General features: G+C 44.5%; 1 protein-coding gene across 4 annotated transcripts in view; it reads right to left on the bottom strand.

Annotated features, from left to right (window-relative positions):
* PAK5 (p21 (RAC1) activated kinase 5) overlaps positions 1 to 22,949 on the bottom strand; it is a 167,118-nt gene that overhangs the window by 96,806 nt on the left and 47,363 nt on the right. The window lies entirely within an intron of this gene.

The raw sequence follows: 22,949 nt of genomic DNA, 5'->3' as shown, positions 1-22,949 counted from the left end.
TTAGGTAATTTCAGACTTAACAGCAGATTCTTAAACAAATATGCTAACAGCGTATCCTGATCATAGGTGACAAGAGAGCACTAGGCACCAGTGAATAACTATCTGTTGTTCCTTCAGAAAATAATTTAAAAGCCCAAATGAAGAACAAGATTAATTTAAATAATCAGTTTTGCATTTCTTGTTAGCTGATTAAACTGTTGATTAAAGGCCCTTATTTAAATCAGTGCCCCTGTGCAAGAGTGCAAGCCTATGAACATCAGCCCATGATAGTAATAAAAGACTCTTTGGAGAAGAAATAGCTTTCATAGAATACTGAAAGACTACCATCCTTCCTTTGAAAAAAGAAAAATGAATCTTAATAAACTAAGCAATTTTTCTCCCTTAAGCTCTTAACACTGTAAAAATAGTAGGAACAGAACAATAAGTCATAGGATAGGATATTCATTGCCTTATTATGCAGGTATGACTGAACTTGGGATCCCTTTCACTAACTGTTGAAGTGGAAGATGAAGTATGGATGGAATAATGTAAAAGACAGGTTTGAGATCCCTGAGTATTGCAAATGAACACCCTGCCCAGATGTTTGGCCTCTCGAGGTCTGCAAGCTGTTGCCTGGAGAGGATGGCTGGAGGGTGCAGGGTGAACAGGACCATGATGCCTTAAGCACCACAGTGCTTCTCTCCAACCCCTGGACTCTCCAAAAATGGTTTGTAAGGGCAACATCTCTAGTCCCAAGCAATTGCTCTCGTAATTATTCTTCCTCAAATCTCATCTGAATTTAAGATGCCTTTGTTCTTCTTATCAGTCAAAATCAAAGCATGAAAACATTCATAGTGAAGTTACAGCAAATGCAGAAAACCATATTTCACTGAGGGCAGTGTGGATATCATCAGCCTGTAGTCCTCATGCAGATCGCTTCCTATTCCTCTTGACTTCACGAGATGTGGGATTGCTTGCTGCAAAGAATGCACTGGTACAACCCCATGGTCCCTCTCCAAGTTTACAGGGCTGGCTGCAATATATTTCTGTGCTGCCCAGTGCTCTTCATGCACTCCCAAATCCCAAAAGGGATCTCTATCCCTCTGGGACAGTGCAGTGGTGCCAAGGTTGCACCAGACTCCAATCTCTGCTACAACTGCTGGAGCATAGAGCCCTGTGGGTCCTGGCACCTGCACGCAGGAGCTGTGCTGTCATGTCTGTCATGTGGGTGCTGAGCAGATACCGTCTCAGAGACCTCTTGGTTTTTATGATAAAGCTACAGTAATCCACAAATACATTTATGTATTGCTTTTATTCCTCCAGCATTTGTACTATCCACCTTTGTGTCACTGCCCTGCAAATCTGCTTCCAAAAGGCTGCCTTTCTTCTTCTGAAAGCATTTCCAGTGCTTAGCAAGATTTCAGAGCCCTTGACTTTGCAGCTGGCAAAATTTACAACATGTTTACAATACCCTGCATAATTTGGCTATGAGATAATGTACAGCGTAGTCCTTCAGTGGTGCACAGTGGGAGAAGAACAAGTGGAAAAAAAAAAGAGTGATGGAAAGCCAAGAAAAACAGATGGTAGCAAGCTCTTCAAGGGGCAAGAATGTATAAATAACTGCAGATTTTTTATTTTAATTTTTTTTTTACCAAAGAAAAAAATATTATTAAATAAATAACACAGGTTTTCGGAAACACGAACTATATTGAATGTGCATTTTTTTCAGTATTAAACAATGGCACTTCATCAAGACTGATGGTCTGTACTGCACATGTTTGCCTAAATGAAGCAGAGAGAAGCAAACTAGCATTTCTCAGAAAAGTTCTTGTTAGACCCGAGGGCCACATTTCATGCCTCCTGGAAAGTTATCTGACAGATAACATGTCAGATCTTTCACAGACGTAAGGCAGAGCAGCCTGGACTTACCACGCCATTTAGCAGCATTATATCTCTGGCAGTCTGTGTCAGATCTGCCATTCTTCAAGAGCAAAACTTCACAACTTTCTAAAGTACTTCCCTGTTCTGCCATTAGAGCCAGAGGAAAACTGCACCTTCTTAATACCCCAAGCACACTTCTAAGACGATTAAAGGATCAATTTTTGTCTTTATTTTCGACCACATCATGTCAAGCAAAGGGAGGAGAGAGCTGCTTAAAAATACCGAAGTATATAAATAACCTTACTTTCTTCCAGCAAAATATTTTCCCCCCTCTTTATAAGTCACCCAGAGGAAGCCAAGCAACATATGGGATGCATGAAAACTGCTCTCCGCCAATCTGTCAATCCATTTTAGTGATGCCGTGCATCAACCCCAACTCTGTTATTAACAGCCTTCCCTGCACTAGGGCTGCCAACTGGCCTGCAGTCAGCTATTCGCCATGAGACAAACCATCTCTACACTGATCTATGGGCCTGCAGAGCAAAAAGCTGTAAGGCATCAAATCTCACATGGTTTTCCTCTGTAGCCATGGTGCAAAAACAATCTCTGCCTCATCGCTGATGCTTGTTTGCTCACCCGCTGGCGGCAGGGGAAGGCAAGCGAGCAGACATCTAGCAAAGCTTTTTCTGTTAACCAGCCTCAACAGTGGGTTAGAGAGCAGAAAACTCATAGGCTGGAAGGAGCTGCAGCCTCTGATAAGGGGCAATAACTTTTTGATATGGCAGCTGTGGAAGAGGGCTGTGTCTTAAGCCTACAGAGTCATTCCTCTGGGCTATGGAAAGAATGGTAGGTTTGGGGAATAACACTGAGCCAGTGCTGCAGCAGTGCAAATCTCCTGGTGAAGCTCTATGTAACACAGAGGCAGCTACCAACCTGAAGCAGGGAATGAGTAAGAATTGGATCTGAATTCCCAAAGCACCATCACGCATCAGCACTTAAAAACTACTGCATCTTCCTTGCATGTATGAAATGAGGAGGCTCTGTTTTTCTTTCTGGAGATCTGGACTCACATGCTAGCTGCCTATAAAACTTAAAATGTCTTCTACCAGCACTGCAATAAATCACAATGCTCAGGATATTTCTTGGAAGCCAGAAACAGCAATGGGAAAGAAGGGTCAACCTCATTGTGTAACTGCTTTTCCAGAGGCAACACAAGCTTAGTTATGCCCACAACACTTTTGATGATATTTTCATCCAAGCCTTTTCTGTTCCACCCATGCAAATTCGAATGCTCTCACTTTAGTTTTTAACTCCTTCTGCTGAGAGCAGAAAATGAGTCCCTCCTCAAAATCATGTGCTTCCATGTTCTGGCACTGATTGCTTTTGCTAGGTAAGAAGAATCCTCACTAAAAATCCTAGTCCTTAAGAAGCAATGAGCCTGCAGATGAGCCTCCCAAATGCCAGCAACTCTGACTCCTGACCCAGCAGGTACCAAGTATTCCTCCCTCTAACTGTAACTCCAGCAGAACACTAGATAGACCCCGGTAGTTTTTGGGGATCAGGGGACCAGGAATTTGCAGCAGTGCAGCTGGGTTCATATATATCTGTGCAAACTTCTGCTAAGTCAGTGAGGTCAGAGGCTGCTCCTTTCAAAGCAGAACAGGTTTCAAAGGGACACGACCTGCCAGAAGAGGCCACTGTTGGGAATGCCTCCAGCTCTCCCCCTGAACTGCAAACTGAAGCGCTTCCTTTTGTTAGAGCATATGGCCAAATCCTGAGTCCTACACATGGTTTAATGCCAAGAGTGACTATTAGTTTGGCATCCTGCGCTGCAAAGAAGCCATCGGGAGTTGTGCCCAAATGAGAAGAGGGGCTGAGGCAGGCAGCTTGTCCCACTGCCATTTCAGCTTGTGCTGCATTTCCCCAGGGTGCATAGTGACCGTCACTTGGCCCTGATACTGCCCACTCACCACTGTGTCCCTGGATTAGTCCAGCTCTTGCCATTCTGTGCTCTCACCAGCCACTTCATCTGAGACAACATGCGTTTGGATTTCACCCTTATATTACAGTGTACAAAAGACTGCACTAAGAGTATTTTGCTACCCAAAGCATTTTTCCATTATACATTTTTTTGCAGTACTGGGTAGGCTAATATTGTAGAATAATATAATTGCAGTCACCAGGCAGAATATTTTCTATAGTTCCTTTGACATTATCAGTACTCTGAATATATTCTCTCTTCCTTAAGCTTCCAAAATTACACTGATCAAAGCAACCTGCATTTATATACTGATGTGCTCCTGCATTCAAGAGATTTGCCAAGTGCTAAATATAAGTTTTCTCACTCTAGACAAAATCAAATTCAAGTTCCAGCTGCTTCTGCTAATATGCTGCAAAGGTTTAGCAGTACAAAGCCATTGTTGTAGAAGCAGACACCAAAGATGATTATATTAAACTGAAAGAGGAAATGGTATCAGCCTAAAATTACTTTGCTGGAGATCCCAGTGTTCATTTCCTTCCTCTGACACCAGCAGGTACCTTGGGTCCTTTACAGTCACTGCAGACAAGGCAGTGGCTTTGCCAAGACCTCCCTCCCTTCCCAACAGAGCGCTGACTTAAAAATCAGCTTAAAGCAGCACTGAAATTCCCAATGTAAAGAACTTCCTAATTTCAGCAGTAGCAAGAGAGATGATGGAATATAAAGCATACGGCACCAATTTAAAAAATGTTATTCTCTCACTCTTCCCCATTAGCTGACATTCTTGGGTATCATCTCTGAGCACCTTTCATGCTACAATTACACTGATAGCTACACGCACGAGATACCTGTTGCAGACAGATTTCTCTGGGCTATGGCACACACATACAGAGGCTTGCCAAGATACCTCATTCTCTCCCTGCAGCCCTTCTGATGCTACCTCTGAACACAGATACAGATAGCACCAGGTTCCTTGCTGTTCTTGCCTTACAGACACCAGCTGACCTAATTTAGAAACTAGACTGAGACCCCTGCTCATATTTGGAATACAGAACAAACCAGCCCCGGTCCTTAGAGATTTACACACAGACACTTTCCAACCATGGAAAGGATTTTCACTGTTCAAAAGGCTAGAGTTAACACAGGTTAACTGCTCTGGTGAGGCCGTACCTCGAGTACTGTGTCCAGTTTTGGGCCCCTCACTGCAAGAAAGACACCGAGGCCCTGGAGTGGGTTCAAACAAGGGCAACAAGGCTGGTGAGGGGCCTGGAGCACAGGCCTTATGAGGAGCGGCTGAAGGAGCTGGGATGGTTCAGTCTGGAGAAGAGGAGGCTCAGGGGAGACATTACTGCTCTCTGTAACTACCTGAAGGGAGGCTGCAGTGAGCTGGGGGTCGGCCTCTTCTCTCGTGTAACTGGTGATAGGACGAGAGGGAATGGCTTCAAGCTGCGCCAGGGGAGATTTGGGCTGGACGTTAGGAAATGCTACTTTTCTGAAAGAGTGGTCAGGCACTGGAATGGGCTGCCCAGGGAGGTGGTGGAGTCACCAACCCTGGAGGCGTTCAAGGAACGTTTGGACGTTGTGTTGAGGGACATGGGTTAGTGAGTGCTATTGGTGATGGGTGGATGGTTGGACTGGATGGTCTTGAAGATCTTTTCCAACCTTGGTGATTCTGTGTGATTCAGGTGCTTGGCAACATCTAAATTAAAAGGACAAACTGCAGGAGCAGGCATCCTGGAACAGTAGCACAGTCTCTAACAAATAAGCCACTATCCAAATCCCGTACAATACAACACAGCCTGGAAGGAAAGGAAAAAATGCTGACAGCCCCATGGTTGTAAAGGACTGCCAACATGAAGCAATGACAGCACAGTGTGTGGCACCTCAGTCCTGTGGCCTCTGAACACAGGAGGCAGGTTCCTGCACATGGAGCATCCTCTGCCTTGCTCCACTGGTAGACGTGCCCAAATTATGTTGGCATAGCAGAGTCACTGGGGAGTGGGCACTGATGGCATGCTACTGAAATCAGTCTGCATTAGTGTGGCTGATGGTGGACGGAAAGGAGAAAAACACTGTCCCTCAATTCAGCAACAAATAGCAAAGGAAAGGTTAAAGTCAGGTCTTTAGAGATATTTATCTAATTCATTCTGATATCATGCAATGAATGCTTTAAAGAGGGTCTTACTGAAACTGTCTGTCCTGTGCAAAAGGCACATTGAAAATGTGCTACAATAATCAACAGAATCAGTGATTTAAACAAAAGGGTGCCAGGCTCTTGGCAAAGCTGTTATTACATTGCTTTCCTTCCTGCTGCACTGTTTATATTTACTTCAGTGATGTCTCTTTCAGAGGATGGATTCATACAGAAGGAGAGGGCTTTAAACTCATCCCCAGCCAGAAGAGGATCATGGAGATAAAAAAGACCTGCAAAAGGAGATCCAGAGGGTCTGAAAACTGAAAGCAAAGGTGAATGCAGAGGACTGAATTGACTGTACTAAATGGATCACGCTTGAAAACCAAGGTGATGAGCCACGTTTGCAAGGCTGGGATGGTGCAGCACAAGTACATGGGCAGCATGCCAAGGGGCCTGCAGTATTGTCCAAAGGGAACTTTTAGAGGGGGCAACCAAGAAGGCAACATGCAGCAGGGCCTGAAGCTCCTGTTCCCAACCTGAAGTAGGTCAGTCAGGTGGTGCTTGCCTGTCACTGCTGCTGTTGCCACCCTGGTTTGCCAAGCCTAACCACTGTCACATAGCAGAGGTATATTACACGGAGCTTGCAGGTGTGCCAAGCATGTCACCAACCTTCATCTTGGCTACAGAGGGAGATGGAGGATGCAAGGAAGGATGCAAGATTTGATGCCAGAAATTCCTGAGTAAATAATGCAGTTTTAATTTTGAAGGTGGTGAACCTGTCAGGAAGCTGATCCTCATTTGATTTGAAGCAGCTACCTTCTGCCAGGTAAAAACACAGACCCTGAGCTCACTTGCAGCTATGGCAATAACCGCGGCCAGCTGGAAAAGCCAATAGGGTGCATTTCTCCAGCAGGATCTCCCAGCAGGAATATGCCTCAGTGACATAAGGGCTTTACTTGTTCTATATCTGTACAGAAACCTCACATTTGTAGGGATCTGGCTTCAAATAAATAAACAAGAAAGACTTAGGCAGGAACTATAGGCGTCCTCATATGGCTGCAAGCCAGCTCACCTCCAGGCAGTGCAGGGCTGGCACTACACCACTGTGTTTGTCATCAGCATTTCCTCCTTTGGCTAAAGGCTAGCTTAGTTTGCTACAGAAGAAGCATAGTGAGTGCAACAAAAAAAAAAAAAAACAGTTACAAGAAAACTCTCACCTTCTGTCACCTGCCCAGGCCATGTTTTGCACATTTCTTCCATGCAGAAAACCACTTATGGCTTGAATATGGGAATACTCTTTTCTGTGGGATTTTCTTTCTTCATCTAAGTATAATTCAGATATGTGGTTGGTAAAAGATAAAAGTTGAAAACAAGGATGAGGACCAAGCTCAGGGCTGGTGGTGTCACACTGCTCCCTCTCATAGAGCTCCCCAGCAGATACTAATCCAGATGTGATTACTCTCTCTAGGATCTTTAAATCCAGGCTTTGAGGATTAAGGAGTCCCCCCTTTCCAAACAGGGGAATCCTCCCTTAATCCAGCCCAACTGGCACAGCAATGCTGGGGAAAAACAGCATTTTCTGGGGGAGGTAGTCCTGGCTCTTTGTATTTCAAAACCTTTCAGGAATGTCATGTCCAACTGGCCATGTTTTGAGAGCTCTTCAGCATCACTCCAAAGTCAGAGTCTGGTTGTAGACCACACCTCACAGCCAATGCCCTGCTTCCCCTCTGCTAGGTACCATTTCAGGGTTACTTTGGGTCTTCCATCCCAAGCACAAGCCCTTTTGAGCCTTGCTGCCCTGCCAGGTTCTTTGGAAATGTTCCCTCCACCTACCATGGAGTCTGTGGGCTTATCACCACTGCTTAGCACCCAGTGGCTGAAACAAATAGAAACAAAAACTGAGGAAAAATGCCAGCACAATATAGTCTCACTTGTCCTTATCACATGTTCACCTCTTATAGGCGATCACCACTTTCAATCTGCATTTCAATGGCAGCCAAATACAGCAGCAAGGCAAAGCCCCACTGCTTTCTCATTCCTACTTGCAAACACCCCTTTCTCTCTGTGGATAGTTTTGGTGCAGGACAGTGGGCACTGGCAACCATTTGTCCAGCCACACTTCAAGCTTGTCCCCAGTCCTCCACCCCAACTCATCCACAGGCCCTCACACACCAGTTCCAACTTTAGACTTCATTTTTCTACTGATGGGGCTGGCTGAAAGAGTCCCTCCCTGCTGCGCCATTAGTTTGTGGGACAGCCAAGAGGAGAAAAGAATACTGACAGCGTAAAGGTGTGTCACTGTAAACCTGGAAATTCACTCCTCCAGCTTCCAGGGTCATACAACTCTAAGAAAGTCAGATTTACTCTGTTAGAAGTTAAAATATATTCACGACCTACATAAGACTGTTTAAAATATACGGAAGGCCTATTTACGCAGGAGGAGAAAGCCTGACTCCTCAGTATCTAAAACCTGAAAATAAACAACCCTTGTTCTAACATCAGCTATGAAAAGCATCTTGAAATATAACCCACTTTTAAGGCTTTGGGGTGCCGCTAGTGAATGCTGGAGCACACTGCAGCACTTCCTGCCTCAGGAGCTCCCTCCAGCATGGTGAGAGGCTGTTTGGGCTCCTCCTGCGCTGCTGGGCTCACACCATAGCAGGTCTGTCTGCAGCCCTTCTCAGCCCATTGCCATTAGAGGTGTAGAAGGCAGAGGAGAGCTCAGTGGATACCCCAGGACTGTCAGCCACACTGATTTAAGCACCCCATTAGCAGAGGGAATCATCAGAGGCAGAGCACCCCCCATCACACTGATTTATGCCTCTTCATCTGCAGCAGCAGAGATGATTTTTCTTTTTAATCCGTTTTCACTCTGGCATGCTCCAGCTTAGTGAATGTGCTTTGCTGGGGGAAGGGAGGTTTGATTTGATTTGTGCCAGAGCTGGGAACAAAGACACAGAAAGCAATCACTCTCTCTATTGCTCGAAGCCCGAGTGGGGAAGGGAGTGCAGAACCAGCTGGCTTTTTTCCTTTTTCCTCCTTATTTTCATAAGGGTTTGCCCAGCTATGTTTGCACATGGCACTAATAGGCACTCAGAGGCAGTAACATCACTTTAAGCTTTGAACTGCCTTTGCAGAAAGAAACGTTCCTCCCTACAGGCTCATCGTCATGGCAACAAGAAATCCCCCTCATATAAGGGTACCGCTGCTGGAGAGGCGCTCTGCCAGTGACTGGTCCTGGGGGATGCAGCCCTGCTCAAGGCAGGCACACAGGCAGCCTGTGGCAGGAGGCTGAACCCCTGGGGAGCAGCACCCGGGCCAGCACTTTGTGCCACTGACTCAGAGAGAACATGGGGATAGTTGAAGTGCTGCCAGCTTTGCCATCAGGTTGTGCCAAGGGGGAGATAATGGCAGTTACATCTTCAGATGATCACAAGTAGTACTTGTGGACTTTGAGAGTTACTGGGATTTATAGCATTTTTCTCTGAACTAGAGTTTAATCTAGGCTGCGCTGCTCAGGCACAGTGACACTGCATAGGGTATAGTGCAAGGAGACCTTGGCAGCTCCAGAAAATCAACACACTTTCTCTTCCACTCAACAACGGAGAATCAAGGCCAGGTACATTTAATTATTTAGCTCACACAGAATGTCTGTGGCTCTCTGGGAGTGCAGGTACTCTATACTTGCAGTTTGGCATTTTGTTGCTAAGATTCCTTTCTGTTCCATAAACCTTTTTGTTTAAAAAACAAACGTATACAACTCTGTTAACTCAATACTAATTTGACATATTATTATAATTGCGTAAATGATGGCAGTTGTGATACTTCTGATTATACATCTGCTCTGCCAGAGCCTCATATTTTACCTACGCCTGCTTCAGGCACACAGAGCCATACATCTTTGCCCTCCACAGAAGGTTTGGAGCCTCGCAGCAGCTGTAAATGTACAATTTTACAAAGGTAAAATTTTGGAAATCTCAAATATTTCTGACTACTAAGACTATGAGGCTATTTGCTGGGACTCTTTTTCTCCCTTGCTGAGATGACAATAAGCAAGCAAACATGAATTTGGCTATCTACAAGTGCTTCTCTCCTCAGCCACATGCTAAGGCATTCAACAGAGCAACCTGGACCTCAACAATCATGAGGTGAGAGTGTGAAACGCATTAATGAACAGTCTGAGCACTCTGGCTGCTCCCATGAATGCAAACTGCTGCCCCCAAGCAATGTTCAAGTGAACCCCAAAGTGCATGTTTTAGGGATGCTGCTAGTATTACTTATTAGCAATTCATACCTGGAGGACTCTTAAAAGCACAGGGTGACGAGGTTACAGCTCTGCTTATCTATTGTGGCACAGAGGTGTATTTCAGAAGATCACCCAGAGGAAGCCCTTGTAGCAGGCACAGTACAATGCACAGACAGTAATTCTTGCTCTTGGGAACTTCTATCTTGAAATTTGGATCATTTTCACATGGAAGCCAGACAAGGACCTGAAAGCAAGTCAAGAGCAAATGATAGAGTGACGTTCTGCCTGGAAAATCTTATAAATGCTGGTATTATACAAATACCCCTGCCAGTACAAAATATTAAATGGAATCACTCACACCAGTCACATATCATTTCCCAAAGGTGCTGAATTGATTTGGGGTGACAGAAACTCACCTGACCCCACATAGCCCCTCAAAGTCCTTTTTCTTTTGAAAACCACTCAAACTAACGTGCCTTTTTTCTTAGAGGACTGGCTGCTGTTATTACCTGTTGTTCTTGGTTGGGCTCCTTGCAATTCCACTTACGTGCAAATAATGGCAATGTAAAAGCTTTGTATTCTGCCCTTGTTTTCTATTGCAACTTGTATTATCAAACAAGAAATGAGATGCTGTCCATTTCATGTGGCACTATTGCCTACAGTAGGATTTCAATAATTGCAAATAAGAGTGAGATTTGGCCACATGATAGATGCAATAGATGATCTCTCTAATAAAAACTAAATGCACATCCATTGGTTTACCCACACTATTACAAAATAATTAGGCTGATGCACCATGCTTCGATCTCTATTAATTTAATATCCCAGAAATCACTGAAGTATTTCTGGTTTTACCTGCATTTTGTTTCTCCTGAGATTCAGTGCTAATGTGGCAGCAATTTAACAAAACGAAGAGAGGTATTCATTGAAATGAAATCTTTGTTGCTTCCCAGGTGAAGAGTTCTCATTTCTAGACTAGTTCTTTTTCTGTATGGCTCCTCAGATTTACTATCCTAGATATTTTTGTTCATCCTTTGAAAAGCTATAAAGATGCTGTAAGCAAGAGGTTTTCAGGAAGACCAAAGATAAAAACTTCTCAAGAACACTTTGAGCACCACAGAAAGTTAATGTGAATTTCCTTGGTCTCCACTGCAAGGCTATTAAACACAGCAAACTGTGAATGGTTAACCTTTACTGAATGCATCTGACTGCTGATTTTATAAAGCCAGCCTCCAAGAATCTCACTTCAAGGAGAAAGAAAATAAAGGGGTTTCTGATAAGCACTAGCACTTGAGGTACAAAGAACTTGCAGTAGATACAGCATCTTCTTACATAGCTGTTTTAGCCTCGAAAAAAGAAGCTAAGTTGGAAAAACAGTATGCTTATTTGCAGTAAATAAAATGAGAGACAAGACTGAAGACTGCAGGTTATAAAATCCAAATGTGGAGACCACTAAATGGCTCAATTTGCTGACTTCAGGTAGTACTTCCTTTTTGCTCGATAAATCAGCACTGAATGCAAAATGTGGTCTGGTAAGCTTTTTTCCCCCCTTCTTTCCTTACGCATCCAGTAAAGTTAACATTATTTCATTCAACCAAATGCCACTTCTCTATATGTTTAACTGCATTCTCATTTCTACCTAAGAGTACCTGACACAATTTGCCAGGAAAGCAAAACACAAACAGATCACCCAAACCAAATAAATCTTATAGTTCAAACATCAATGAAAAGTTAACACAAGTGAATACATACTCAGCTCTAATTTCCTACGTGTACGTGGTACATCCTAACACTTAGTGGAGAGGCTCTGTTTATTTTCAGACAGACACATCTCAAAAGATTAACAAATGAGAATCAGCTTTTTCATTAGATGAATGGCAAACTCAGACAATTAATTTTGGTTTAATCTCACCTGCAACCAGAATGGCCTCTTCTGAAAACCACCTGTGTACAAACCACTGATGACACTAAGACACTTGCAGGTGGGCCATTCTGCACAGCTGAGGCTGCTCGAGAGCTGTACTCACAAATCAAGAAATTCTTACATGAAGGAACACATCCACTAGTTATATCTTGGGCTAAGGGCTGGCATACTGATTTTGCCTGATTGTCACGCAAAAAATATTATCAAGTAATAGTTCCCTCAGCAATCTTTATGTAAAGTGAAAAATGCTAAAAGTGTCAAGAGAGCCTTGTTGTTTCTTTGGCCCTGCTCATACTCTGTACACATTTCTGAGACCAACCTTAAAAAGCATCCACTTATTTAATGGTTGTTCCATGAGCGACTTTAATTATTTGGTTTCTCTGATGCTCAGCTCGTTACTCAGAGCTCCCTGGCTGCCACATCAATGGCTCTGGCACTCTCAGTGCCCTGATGCCCATCCCTACTCTGATACAGCTACTGCAGCCTGAGCTATCACAGGTCCAATCTTCCTCCTGAGATAGCTGCCATTAAAGCATTTTGTGGCAGACTCCAGGTGGTGGCTTGTATGGAACTATTGAGTCACAGCCTGATTGAGCAACTGAGGAAAGGACTGGTCAGCCCTGGGAGCAAAGGTGAAGGCAATTCAGCTGTGTGAGCAGAAGGGTAGATCTCTCTTAGACCCCATTTAAGGACTGACTGCTACTGGGGAAGGATTTCTGGTTGGAGATCCCTCCCTTGTGGAGTTTTTCCCTGCTACCCTTCACAGATGGGCAAGCATTCCTTTCCTGTTTGTCTCTTTTGCCATTCCACTCCTGTATTGCCTTTCTGACTGTAACATGGCTGCATGGGCACTTTGGGAGATTCTGGACTACAAGTAGCTTTCTCCCAAGCAACCGGAATCGGTCTGCTCTAACACATTACTCAAGCCATCTGTATTGCCTTCAACTCCTTCATGGGAGGTGAGTGGTGACTGCTCTTCTGTCTGAAGTCCCAGATGCAGATCTGGCCTAATATACACTGACTTCTACATACTTGGAATTAAGCACTATTTATACAGATGCTTCAGTTAGGGCAACCAAAGGACTGGGTGTTCTACGCTGATTAAAATTGATGGGATTTGGATATCCAAATCCTTTGGGTAGTTTTGCAAATGTCAGCCACAAAGTGCAATAAACTCATATAATGTATATGCATCCTTTTCTTTACTGGGATGTAGTAGGAGCCATTCCTAGTTATAAAAAACAGTTATCAGTGAGAATAACCCGCACCCCAAAGCAACGATGAGATGGTAGAATTTATTCTGCTGCACGGAACTGTTGATTAGAACCATCACTCGTACCACTGAAAAATGAACTGCCATAGAGAAGAACTACCCGGGAGCTTGCTCTTTCATTCTGTAGTAATCATTCCACACAACATAATTATCATGAACTTTGCTGATGACAAGACTAAAATACAAAAACTCAAGAGCATCTCCATGTACAGAGTTGATCAATGTACTTGCTAAATTTTCAGCAAGTAAATAAGTTGGGAGAGATCTCTGCTTGTCTGCATGACATTTGCTGCTCATAAGAAAATACAGGCTTGATTGTGTTAATTGCAGCTCTTTCATCTGTCAGCTTCAAGCTGTGTTATAACTGACCTAGATTAAATACGTAGTGCTAAAGAGATCCAGAAACAAGGAGAGAGATAGATGCCATAATTCTGTCTTCTATCTTGTGATGTTCCAAGAGATCCCTTCCCATTTGGGCAGCAGTGGAGAAGGTAATCTTGCAGCCTGTGCTGGATATCTAGAAAGGAACCTGGTCTTTCCTGATAGCCTTTAGAGAAGGATGGGTTTTCCAGCAATGAATGGTAACTACTTTGAACCTCCTTCCACTGGAGATGGTCTTTATCTGATGGTTATATAGGAGGTTAAGTGATTGGGTTTGGAAGAGTACCCTGCAGCCTTATGAAAGCTATGAGAAATGCTGGATGCTTAACACTACCAGCTTTACTCAGAGTAGGCAAATGGAGGCCACTGGTGTTTCAAGCTGCTGCTCCCACTGTCTCACACACAATTGAAGGTTAAAAGACTATCAACATGCTGGAAAGTCCCAGTTTCCTACTCCTGGCCTCCTTAGTAGGTCACAACATCTTTCATTCCCTTCCCATTCACCTTGCTCAGCACCATGATATGTAAGCAATTCTCAGTACAATATGATGCCTTTATTATTCCACAGCCTGGCTCAGTCAGGGCACATCACTGCAGGCGTGCAAGGCAGACAGGATGTTGATGCCAAAAAGCTCTCACTTTTAAAAATGGTGTAGGCTTAACTCTGGTAATCTGAAAAGAAGAGAGACACAGGGACACACTTTAGTAATGTCCTCCTGTCTCCTGAAAAAGGCACATCTTCACATGAAATTCAGGTGTTCAGTCTCAGGGACGCAGCTTGGCTGAGCCCCTTTGGAGGCCAGATCCTGCCTGGGAACTGGGCTAGAAAAGTGCACTCAGGAAAACAGTTCACCCATAGAGGACCAAAAAGGATTTTCTAAGTGAGATGATTGAGTCCAAGTTAGAATAGATGGAAAATACACAGTGCTCTAGTGCCTTCTGGAGGAGAAGGATGCTGACAGGCTGGAGTCAGCTGAGAGCCATCAGGATAGCACTGACATGCTATACTGGAGCAGGAACCCACTGAGCTGAGGGAACCTTCATCCTTGGAATACTAAGGAATGGAACAACAGCACATCCACAAACACCATCATCACCATACCCTGATCTGGCTCTGACAAATAGATCTCCAAAATGACACCTGTGGCGCTCTTCAGTAACTTGCCCAGAGAGACAAGAAATAAAATCAAATGCAATAGGATCACTGCAGGTGAAGAGCCCACTTAACACACACACACACACACACACACACACACTTGGATGTTGTTATTAATGAGGAATTTTGTTTGGAAGAATCACTTGCCACAAGCTATTTGAAACAGAGTGCTTATTGTACCTGCTCTGCTCTTGGCAGGGAGCTTCCTTTGTTTTCCTGCACAAAGAAGCCTCTGTACCAGAAGCCACTACATATTTCTGATATATACTGGTACATATAACTAGAGAACATGTCAACAGGCAGAAGCAATTTAATTTCAGTCAGGTATCATTTTCAAATTCTCAGCCCCTGACCTTCAACTAAAAACTTGGCTATAGAGAGCTAGAAAGCACATCTGTCATCATGCTGGGGAAAAATAAAATAAAAAATAAAAAAAGAAGCAAAAGACTAGAGCATGTCTGTATTTATAGTTAACTGATAGTATTTTTTGCTGTGTATTTAATGAGCTTCTCCCTAAAGAAGGTTTTCAAGGTTTCCCAAATATGGTTTCTGCTCCAGCCTAAGTCAGTGTGAGATCTGTACTCTTTAGAAAAGCCCACGTGCTGAAGTCAGAAAATCTGCATTAATATTAATGTTGAGCTGGAAAGGAATTGGGAGTTGAAATACTTAGCAATTTTAAGAAACATATTTAAAGATGCGTTTACCCAAAGACACAACAAGTTGTCATCATCAAGCAGTTTCAAAGGACAAAAAGACATGATGCTATCAACTTTTTCCAGTGTAGGAAGGATGAAGCAAATGGCAGCATCTGACTGATTATCCCAGGGCACTTCCACCCTAATTGTCACTCCATTTCTCCTTTCTGACCCAATTTCCTTGGCTGCACAAGTGGGATAATAATGGCTAACTTAAGAGTTGTGATGGGAAAAGGATTTATCTCATAAAACATCATTTAACAACACTAGTGATGTAGCTAAAGCCCCAGCATGCTTGGTAGCAGAGAAATACAGGACATCTTCCATGAAGCGCTTGTAGTTCAAGCAGATGGGGCAGACTGAGTGAGGGAAAACAGTGCTTGCTTTTCTAAATGGTGAATAGTTATTCAGGTGAATTATTCTATGCATCTGTATATTTTTCTATTCATCTCAGCTTGAGCCAGTTGCATAATTTGTGAATATATTAAGTGAACAATTCACATGATGAATTTTGTACTTTTAACCTCATACGTTTTGGCTCTTCACAGAATCACAGAATGGCCAGGGTTGGAAGGGACCTCAAGGATCATGAATCTCCAACCCCCCTGCCACAGGCAGGGCCACCAACCTCCCCATTTAATACTAGACCAGGCTGCCCAGGGCCCCATCCAACCTGGCCTTGAACACCTCCAGGGACAGAGATCCACAACCTCTCTGGGCAGCCTGTTCCAGCACCTCACTACTCTCTCCGTAAAGAACTTTCCTCTGACATCCAACCTAATCTTCCCTCCCTCAACTTAAAGCCATTTCTCCTTGTTCTGCTGCTATCTACCCTTTCAAAGAGTTGATTCCCCTCCTGTTTGTAGGCTCCCTTTAGGTACTGAAAGGCTGCAATGAGGTCACCCTGCAGCCTTCTTTTGTCCAGGCTGAACAAGCCCAGCTCCCTCAGCCTGTCTTCATAGGGGAGGTGCTCCAGTGCCCTGATCATCTTCGTGGCTCTCCTCTGGACCCTCTCCAACAGTTCCCCATCTTTTTTGTGCTGGGGGCTCCAGACCTGGACACAGTACTCCAGATGGGGCCTCACAAGAGCAGAATAGAGGGGGGTAATCACCTCCCTGTCTCTGCTGGCCACCCCTCTTCTGATGGCTCTTGATGACAAAACCTCACAGAGTGATTGAGGTTGGAAAGAACTTCTTCATTTGTTATCTAGTCCAACTCCTCTACCCAATCAGGGTCAGTCAGACTAGGTCGTTCAGGACTGCATCCAATTGGGTTTTGAATGTCTTCACAGCTGGACAGCTTCTGAGATGCACAGCATTACCAGCTTTAGCAGTTTCATTGCAAATCTCCCAATAACTGGATATGCTTTGAGAGGAGATTAGATTAGAAACTCACCAGAGACCCCTTCCAAACCAAATTATTTTCCAAGTCCACAACAGCCAGGATCATCATAATGACAAGATGCCTTCTGTTTTAAAAGAGCTTTCCTAGCAGTAAGGACACACTTGAAGTTCTGTCTCACTGACTCATGAAACTAGAGCTGGAGCTCAGGGAAAGAGAATGTGCAGATTTATAAGTCATTAGTGGGCTGCAGGGGATGCTCCAGAGAAAGATAAAGGTGGATGCCAGAACATCTGAGGCACATTGTGTTTCTTGATGTATGGGTTATCACTCCAGTTATGGATGAAAGAAGCCCAGAGCAGCACTGTAGGGCTACCAGAAGGGGCTGAAAGGGAAATGGGGCCCCTGGAAGAATTCTGCCCTGAGGAGTTCTTCTTAAGGGACCTTAGAGGCCAGCACAAAATTTGGCTGGGCGTTCACATCCAGGAGAGCTTCAGGGCTGGGGAATTAGGAAGTTATAGCCCTGGTTGTTAGAATGCCAGAAATCAGAGACAGATGCTGAGAACAATCCTGTTTCAGGAATAGCTGTGCTTTTAAAGTGTTTGAGCTCCAATTCAGACAAGGATTTAAGGAAAGGCACCAATGCAGACAATGATCTCCACAAGGTCTACCATTAAAACATTACTACAAGTCCTCAGTGTGTAGGAAATTCACTGGTAAAATCTCAGAGAAAAAAGTTTCCTGTTGCAGGCAATCTATTGGTCAATGAAGCACAGGACTCTGTAATTTAAAAGGCTGAGCTGACTGATATAATCTTTGAGAAGGTTTCAAAAATTTCTATATTATACTTAATAAAATAGTATGCATTTCACTCAAAAGAGTATTTGTACTGAAAAGATTGATGCTTGTGAGTAAACAAATGAATTAATGCTACCTGTGGTATGTAAGTTTGACGTTGTGACACATGCCCTATGACTTCGATTGTGCGCCCAGTTTTTCAGAGGGCTGTATATTTTTAAATGACTGTGTATTTGTGTCACAAGCACACTCTGTCCGTACATTACAGCTTGCTACCCTACTAATCTCTATCAGAGCATTGCTCATTTTCTCCTCTCTGCTCCCATTCAACTCAATTAATGGGCTAAGACCAAACAATATCTAACCGTGAGCAAGAAGCTTCAAGAAAAAGAAATGAAACTTGCCTTTAGAGAGAGAGGAAAGAAAAAGGGAGAGGGGACAGGGATGGGAAGAGGATTAAAGCATCAAACAAAATATGTAAATCAATAGGTCAGTAACTTCTTGTGTTGCAGGAGAATGCTTGGGATGTTAATATCAACCTGAGCTTATAGTTTTCTTCTTTAGATTCACAGACAGCATAGCAAAGTGCGTCAAATGACTTTCATACACCTCTTTTAATAAGCAACTTGGACCTTTTTTTTTTAAAAAAAAAAAGTGTTAGTGAAGACTGAGTTGGCAGATAAAAAGTGAAGATATTGTTTTATTGCCATAAACTACAGCCAATGGTATGAAAATGAAAAGGGAAAGCCATTAGTTGCTCACTGCTTTTACTTCCCTTTATGGGGTCTGTAGGGTGGGGTAAAGGCCACATCAGAGCACTGCAGGATACAAATACCTGAGCGTAGGTTCATTACTTAATGTTCAGGTTCTCTAACTAACTGAAGTAGGATGAAGAAAGTATTTCGATTTTTCTAGCGGGAAGAAAGAAACAATTTTACTCTTCCAATCTTTTCCTACTCCCCCAATCTCTTTTGTGTTAGTCTATCTTTTCCATGTTTTTGCTGGGGGGAAAAAAAAAGAAAGAAAAGCAAACAAGAAAGAAAGAAAGAAAAATTCAGTGTTATCTCTTCATTTAGGAAGAAAACAATACTATGTGTCTGTAAATAACAAGAAACAACAGAAATCTGAACTTTAAAGTCTATTTTTCCCTATGGTATGGAACTAAATACAATTTTCTCATTATCTTTCACAGATACAATGTTTTACATTACAAATTTCAATCAAGCAGGAGGAGAAAAGAAGCTTCAACTGAGAGTTATTTCCACTGGACTACCTGGAAAAAGCTGCTGATCAAAGTGACTCCAAGTGCTCTCACTGTTTTGTTTTTTCAGTTCTTGTATCTGCGGGTCTCCTGAGTGCAGTCCAGATCAAGACAAGTAAACTCACACCTCCATTTCCTCAGCAGAGTGAGCCCAAAGGAAAGCATTGTAGAACTAATACAGAATTTAACCTTATTCAAGTGTTTACTTTTACCCCCCTCTGAAAAGGGAGTACTCAAGTAAAAACCAGGCCAAGCCCAGCACAGCTCAACTGTCGTGTTCTGTGAGCAGCTGAATAAACCTGCCCCAGCAGCAACGCTGTCAAGTTTTGAGGGCAATTCACCCCTGGACTCTTGTTTTTCAGCTCTGCTTTCTCTTGCCCTGCTGGCAGCAAAAGAGTAGCCAAGGTAAGTCTGCACCACATCAAAACCTCAATCCCCAGAAGGTGACTCAAAACTGTGTGGTAACACTGTAAAGCTTCCAAGTCTCCTGGACATACAACTTCATAACATAGCTTTCAGAAGAAATATTACTGTTTCTTGCTCAGTTAGAAGCATCGTGTATGTGGTAGTGATAGCAACCAAAAACCAGAGCTTCGCAACTGCGCTCCGAAGACTTTTAGAAGCACACAGCTCCTTACAGCAGGCATTTTGAACTGCACAGCCAAATGAAGCGACAGCTGAAACACAGTGACCTTCCACAAAAGAAGCATCCTCTTCAGGCAGACAAGCATTTGAGCAAAGGCTAACCTAGCTTTTCCAAAAGGACTATATCCTTAAGGATCATCAAACCTAGCAGCAAACACAGATCTCTGTTATTCCTAAGAGAACAATTCCCAATCATTGCACAAGAGCAGTGAGTGGGAGACAGTTGCCACTTGAACGCTTGTTGCGAAGCAAAAGACCTGCCTTGGATCAGAGCGTCTCTGGGCACAGCTCCTAGTGCTTCAAGCAGCACCGCAGAAAGACCAAGCTGGAGGTATGGTAGAGCACTACAGCAACAGCACAATCCAAACTCAGTTCCCTTCTTTCTGGCTCTTCCTTTTCCTCTCAGGCAGCTGCTATTGAATTCACCTGACCCACCAACAGGCTAGTGGGCTGATACACCTATTTTAGAGAAAAGCTACAATCAGGTGGGCTCAAGCCTGCTGTGAGGTGATCAGCTCATGCCCACACCCACCCTAGTGAAAACCTCAAGACATGCTGCTGACAACATCGGGATGGCTTTGCTAAGAGGAACGCAAATCTGAGGCAATGACTTAACTGCTTAGCTCTCATTGCAGCTATCTTTATTCAATCCTCTTGCTTAATGTGAGAAACACCAAACCCCATGCTGAAGTACAGTATTAATCAATAACTTCTGGAACAGGCCTGAAAACAACAATCTGTTGAGTAAAATATTGTAGCCTCCCAAGAGTTAACTAAATTCAAGGCAGGATGCAGCAGAAACCCTTTGAGGAGTTATCTTAGAAATTACGGTGCAAAACCCAAGCTGGGTGACAGCCAGCAGTGGAGCTAAAGGATATGTCACTGCTGCCCCATGGGTCACCTACTGGCACAATGTCTTTACGCTCATGAATATGATAAGATGAAGCGCAAGGCAGGCCTGAGGTCCTGACTGTTCCCAGATGTTACAGCAGCAGAAAAATAACATTGCTAGCTTTGAAGGGTTTTCTTGACCCACAGTACTGCCTCTCATTTTAATGTTTACTCATAGATAGACTGAGATGAACCACTGTACAGAGAAATAATTCCCTTGACAAACAGGGCTGGGTTTTTTGGGTAATTTTTTTTTTTTTTTTTTAGTGGTTCAGGGTGGCTGGGTGATTTTCTTCTTTTCAAATCAGAGAACTGCATTTCTGGGAAGGATCCGGAAGGTTCACTCAGAAGAAGGGTGGAAGTAATGCCATCCACCGCAAAGCGCAGCCGGGCTCGGTCTGGCGGCGAACCGCCGACCTCAGAGGGGTCCCTGAGGCCGCGGGTTCCCCTGAAGGAGCGAGAGGACAGCCGGTGCGCAACTCCGCTTTCTGGGGCGGCCGGCAGGTGGCGCCATTGCACCGCCGGCGGCGCGGGGCAGCGCGGGGGTGGCGCCCCCGGGAAGTGAGCTGTCTTCCGCTGCGGCGCGGGAAGATTCAGGGAGAGACATCACTAAAAAAATTCTTCGTTTCTAAACAAAGTGCCAAGTACCGTTTTCAAGTTGTTTGTTTGTTTGTTTGTTTGTTTGTTGTTAGAGAAAAAATGACTTCAGTCAGAGCACACTCAAAATTCAGCACATTTTTGACTGGCCCTAAAGATAATCCGTCTGTGACAGTCCTGCTCCCAGACAACCAATCTGCCTTGCACCCAAACACCAACTTCCCCAGCTGAATCAGACTGGCGTGCAGCACGGCAGCCTCGCGCCTACAGTGCTGGTGCCTGAGGGCTGAAGCGTCCGAGGCCCGGCATGGGAAGGTGATATCCCTCTGCCCAGCCTCATCGAGCTCCGCTGAGCTGCCTTTTAGGCTCACCTTACAGCTTCCGTGTGGAAGGAGAGCACAGAGGCTTTTAATGCCCACTCAGTAAATCTAGCAGAGGGGGATGGGAAGCGTGCCCGCAAGCTGGCCGCAGTGCCCACGTGTGCCTGCACCTGCGGCAGGGCAGGGGCTCTGCTTACTCAGCCCTGGGCAGCTTCCTTGGGTGCTCGCTCTTCTGGCACGAAGGGTTCAAAGATCTCCAAGAGCACTCAGTGGGGGAGATGAGTTCCCCAATACACATGCGCTGCCATTTCTCTCTGCTTGTGAACCAATTAAAGCAAACCGGGCGTTTGCATCATTTGCCCACTTGAAATAAAGCTCAGGGCATTTGTGTACGTGCTGGGTGGGGTGTGCAGGTTGGTTTTGGGATGCATCTAGCAGCAACTCCATTACAAAAGCACTCAGAGCTGGGTTGCTGTGATGCCATGGTGCTACCAAGCTGTGAGATGGGACCTGCATGCTCACAGAGAGCAAACAAGAAGGACGAGTAAAGCATGTGTGGGTTGTGCTGACAGCCTGTCCCATGCGCCCAGTACCTTTCCAGTGTGAGTGGGGAATAAACACAACACCCACCTACACCACAACACAGCTAGCAGTGGAAAACTTCTTGGTGACACCCCTTAAACCAATCCTCTTTAAAAATAGAAGGGGGAAAAATGGAGATGCTGTTTCAAGAGCAGTTTCTGACATTGAGATCTTAGTGGTGATCAGAAGCTACCTCCACGCTGATCAGGATGGGAAAGGTCTTGCTTCCAGCCCCACTGGCTGCCTCAGAAAAAGCAGGAAGAGTTGGTAGTCGGGAAGCAACAAGCTCATACGGGAGCTTTTCTCCTGACCCTCTGTAAGCTGAGCCTGGTAGCAGCAGGATTTACCTTTGTCCTCCTTGTTCCTCAGCCTAGCAGGCTATTTCTGCTGGTGCAGGGGCCCTGCTGCACCCTGTAGTCCAAGGGCATTTCTCCACCCGGGGACAAATGCACCCCTCTCCATGGCACTGCTCTGCTTCCCACTCTGTCAGCACAAGGAGTAATGGTTCCCTGTCTGAAACCTGCCTTCAGTCAACAAAACTCCTTCTCGAGCACCCAGCTTGTCTCTCTCATCTCTGATAAGAATAAAGCCTTTCCAGGCTGACGCAGTCCCTGCAGGAACAGGAAGCTGTTCCTGGCACAGTGATACAGCCCAACATCTTTTACAGGAAAGCAAGTGCTGGTGCCAGGGGGCAGCTTCCCATTCTGCATCCACCCAGGTCTTTTCCTGGACTCACTAAAACTTCCTGCTTTGCAGCAGTAGCAAGAGCAGTTAATTGAAGAGAGCTGCAGCATGCTGAGCAGATGCAGGGATTATTTCTACTCCGTGGCTTCCCAATGCCACACACATTGCCTTCAGAAATCCCTC

The sequence above is a fragment of the Meleagris gallopavo genome, chromosome 2 (genome assembly GCF_905368555.1).
Source record: "Meleagris gallopavo chromosome 2, MGAL_WU_HG_1.1, whole genome shotgun sequence".
In the NCBI taxonomy this organism is placed as follows: Eukaryota; Metazoa; Chordata; class Aves; order Galliformes; family Phasianidae; genus Meleagris; species Meleagris gallopavo.
Note: the sequence above shows the minus strand (reverse complement) of the source record. Positions and strands in the feature narration are given on the sequence as shown.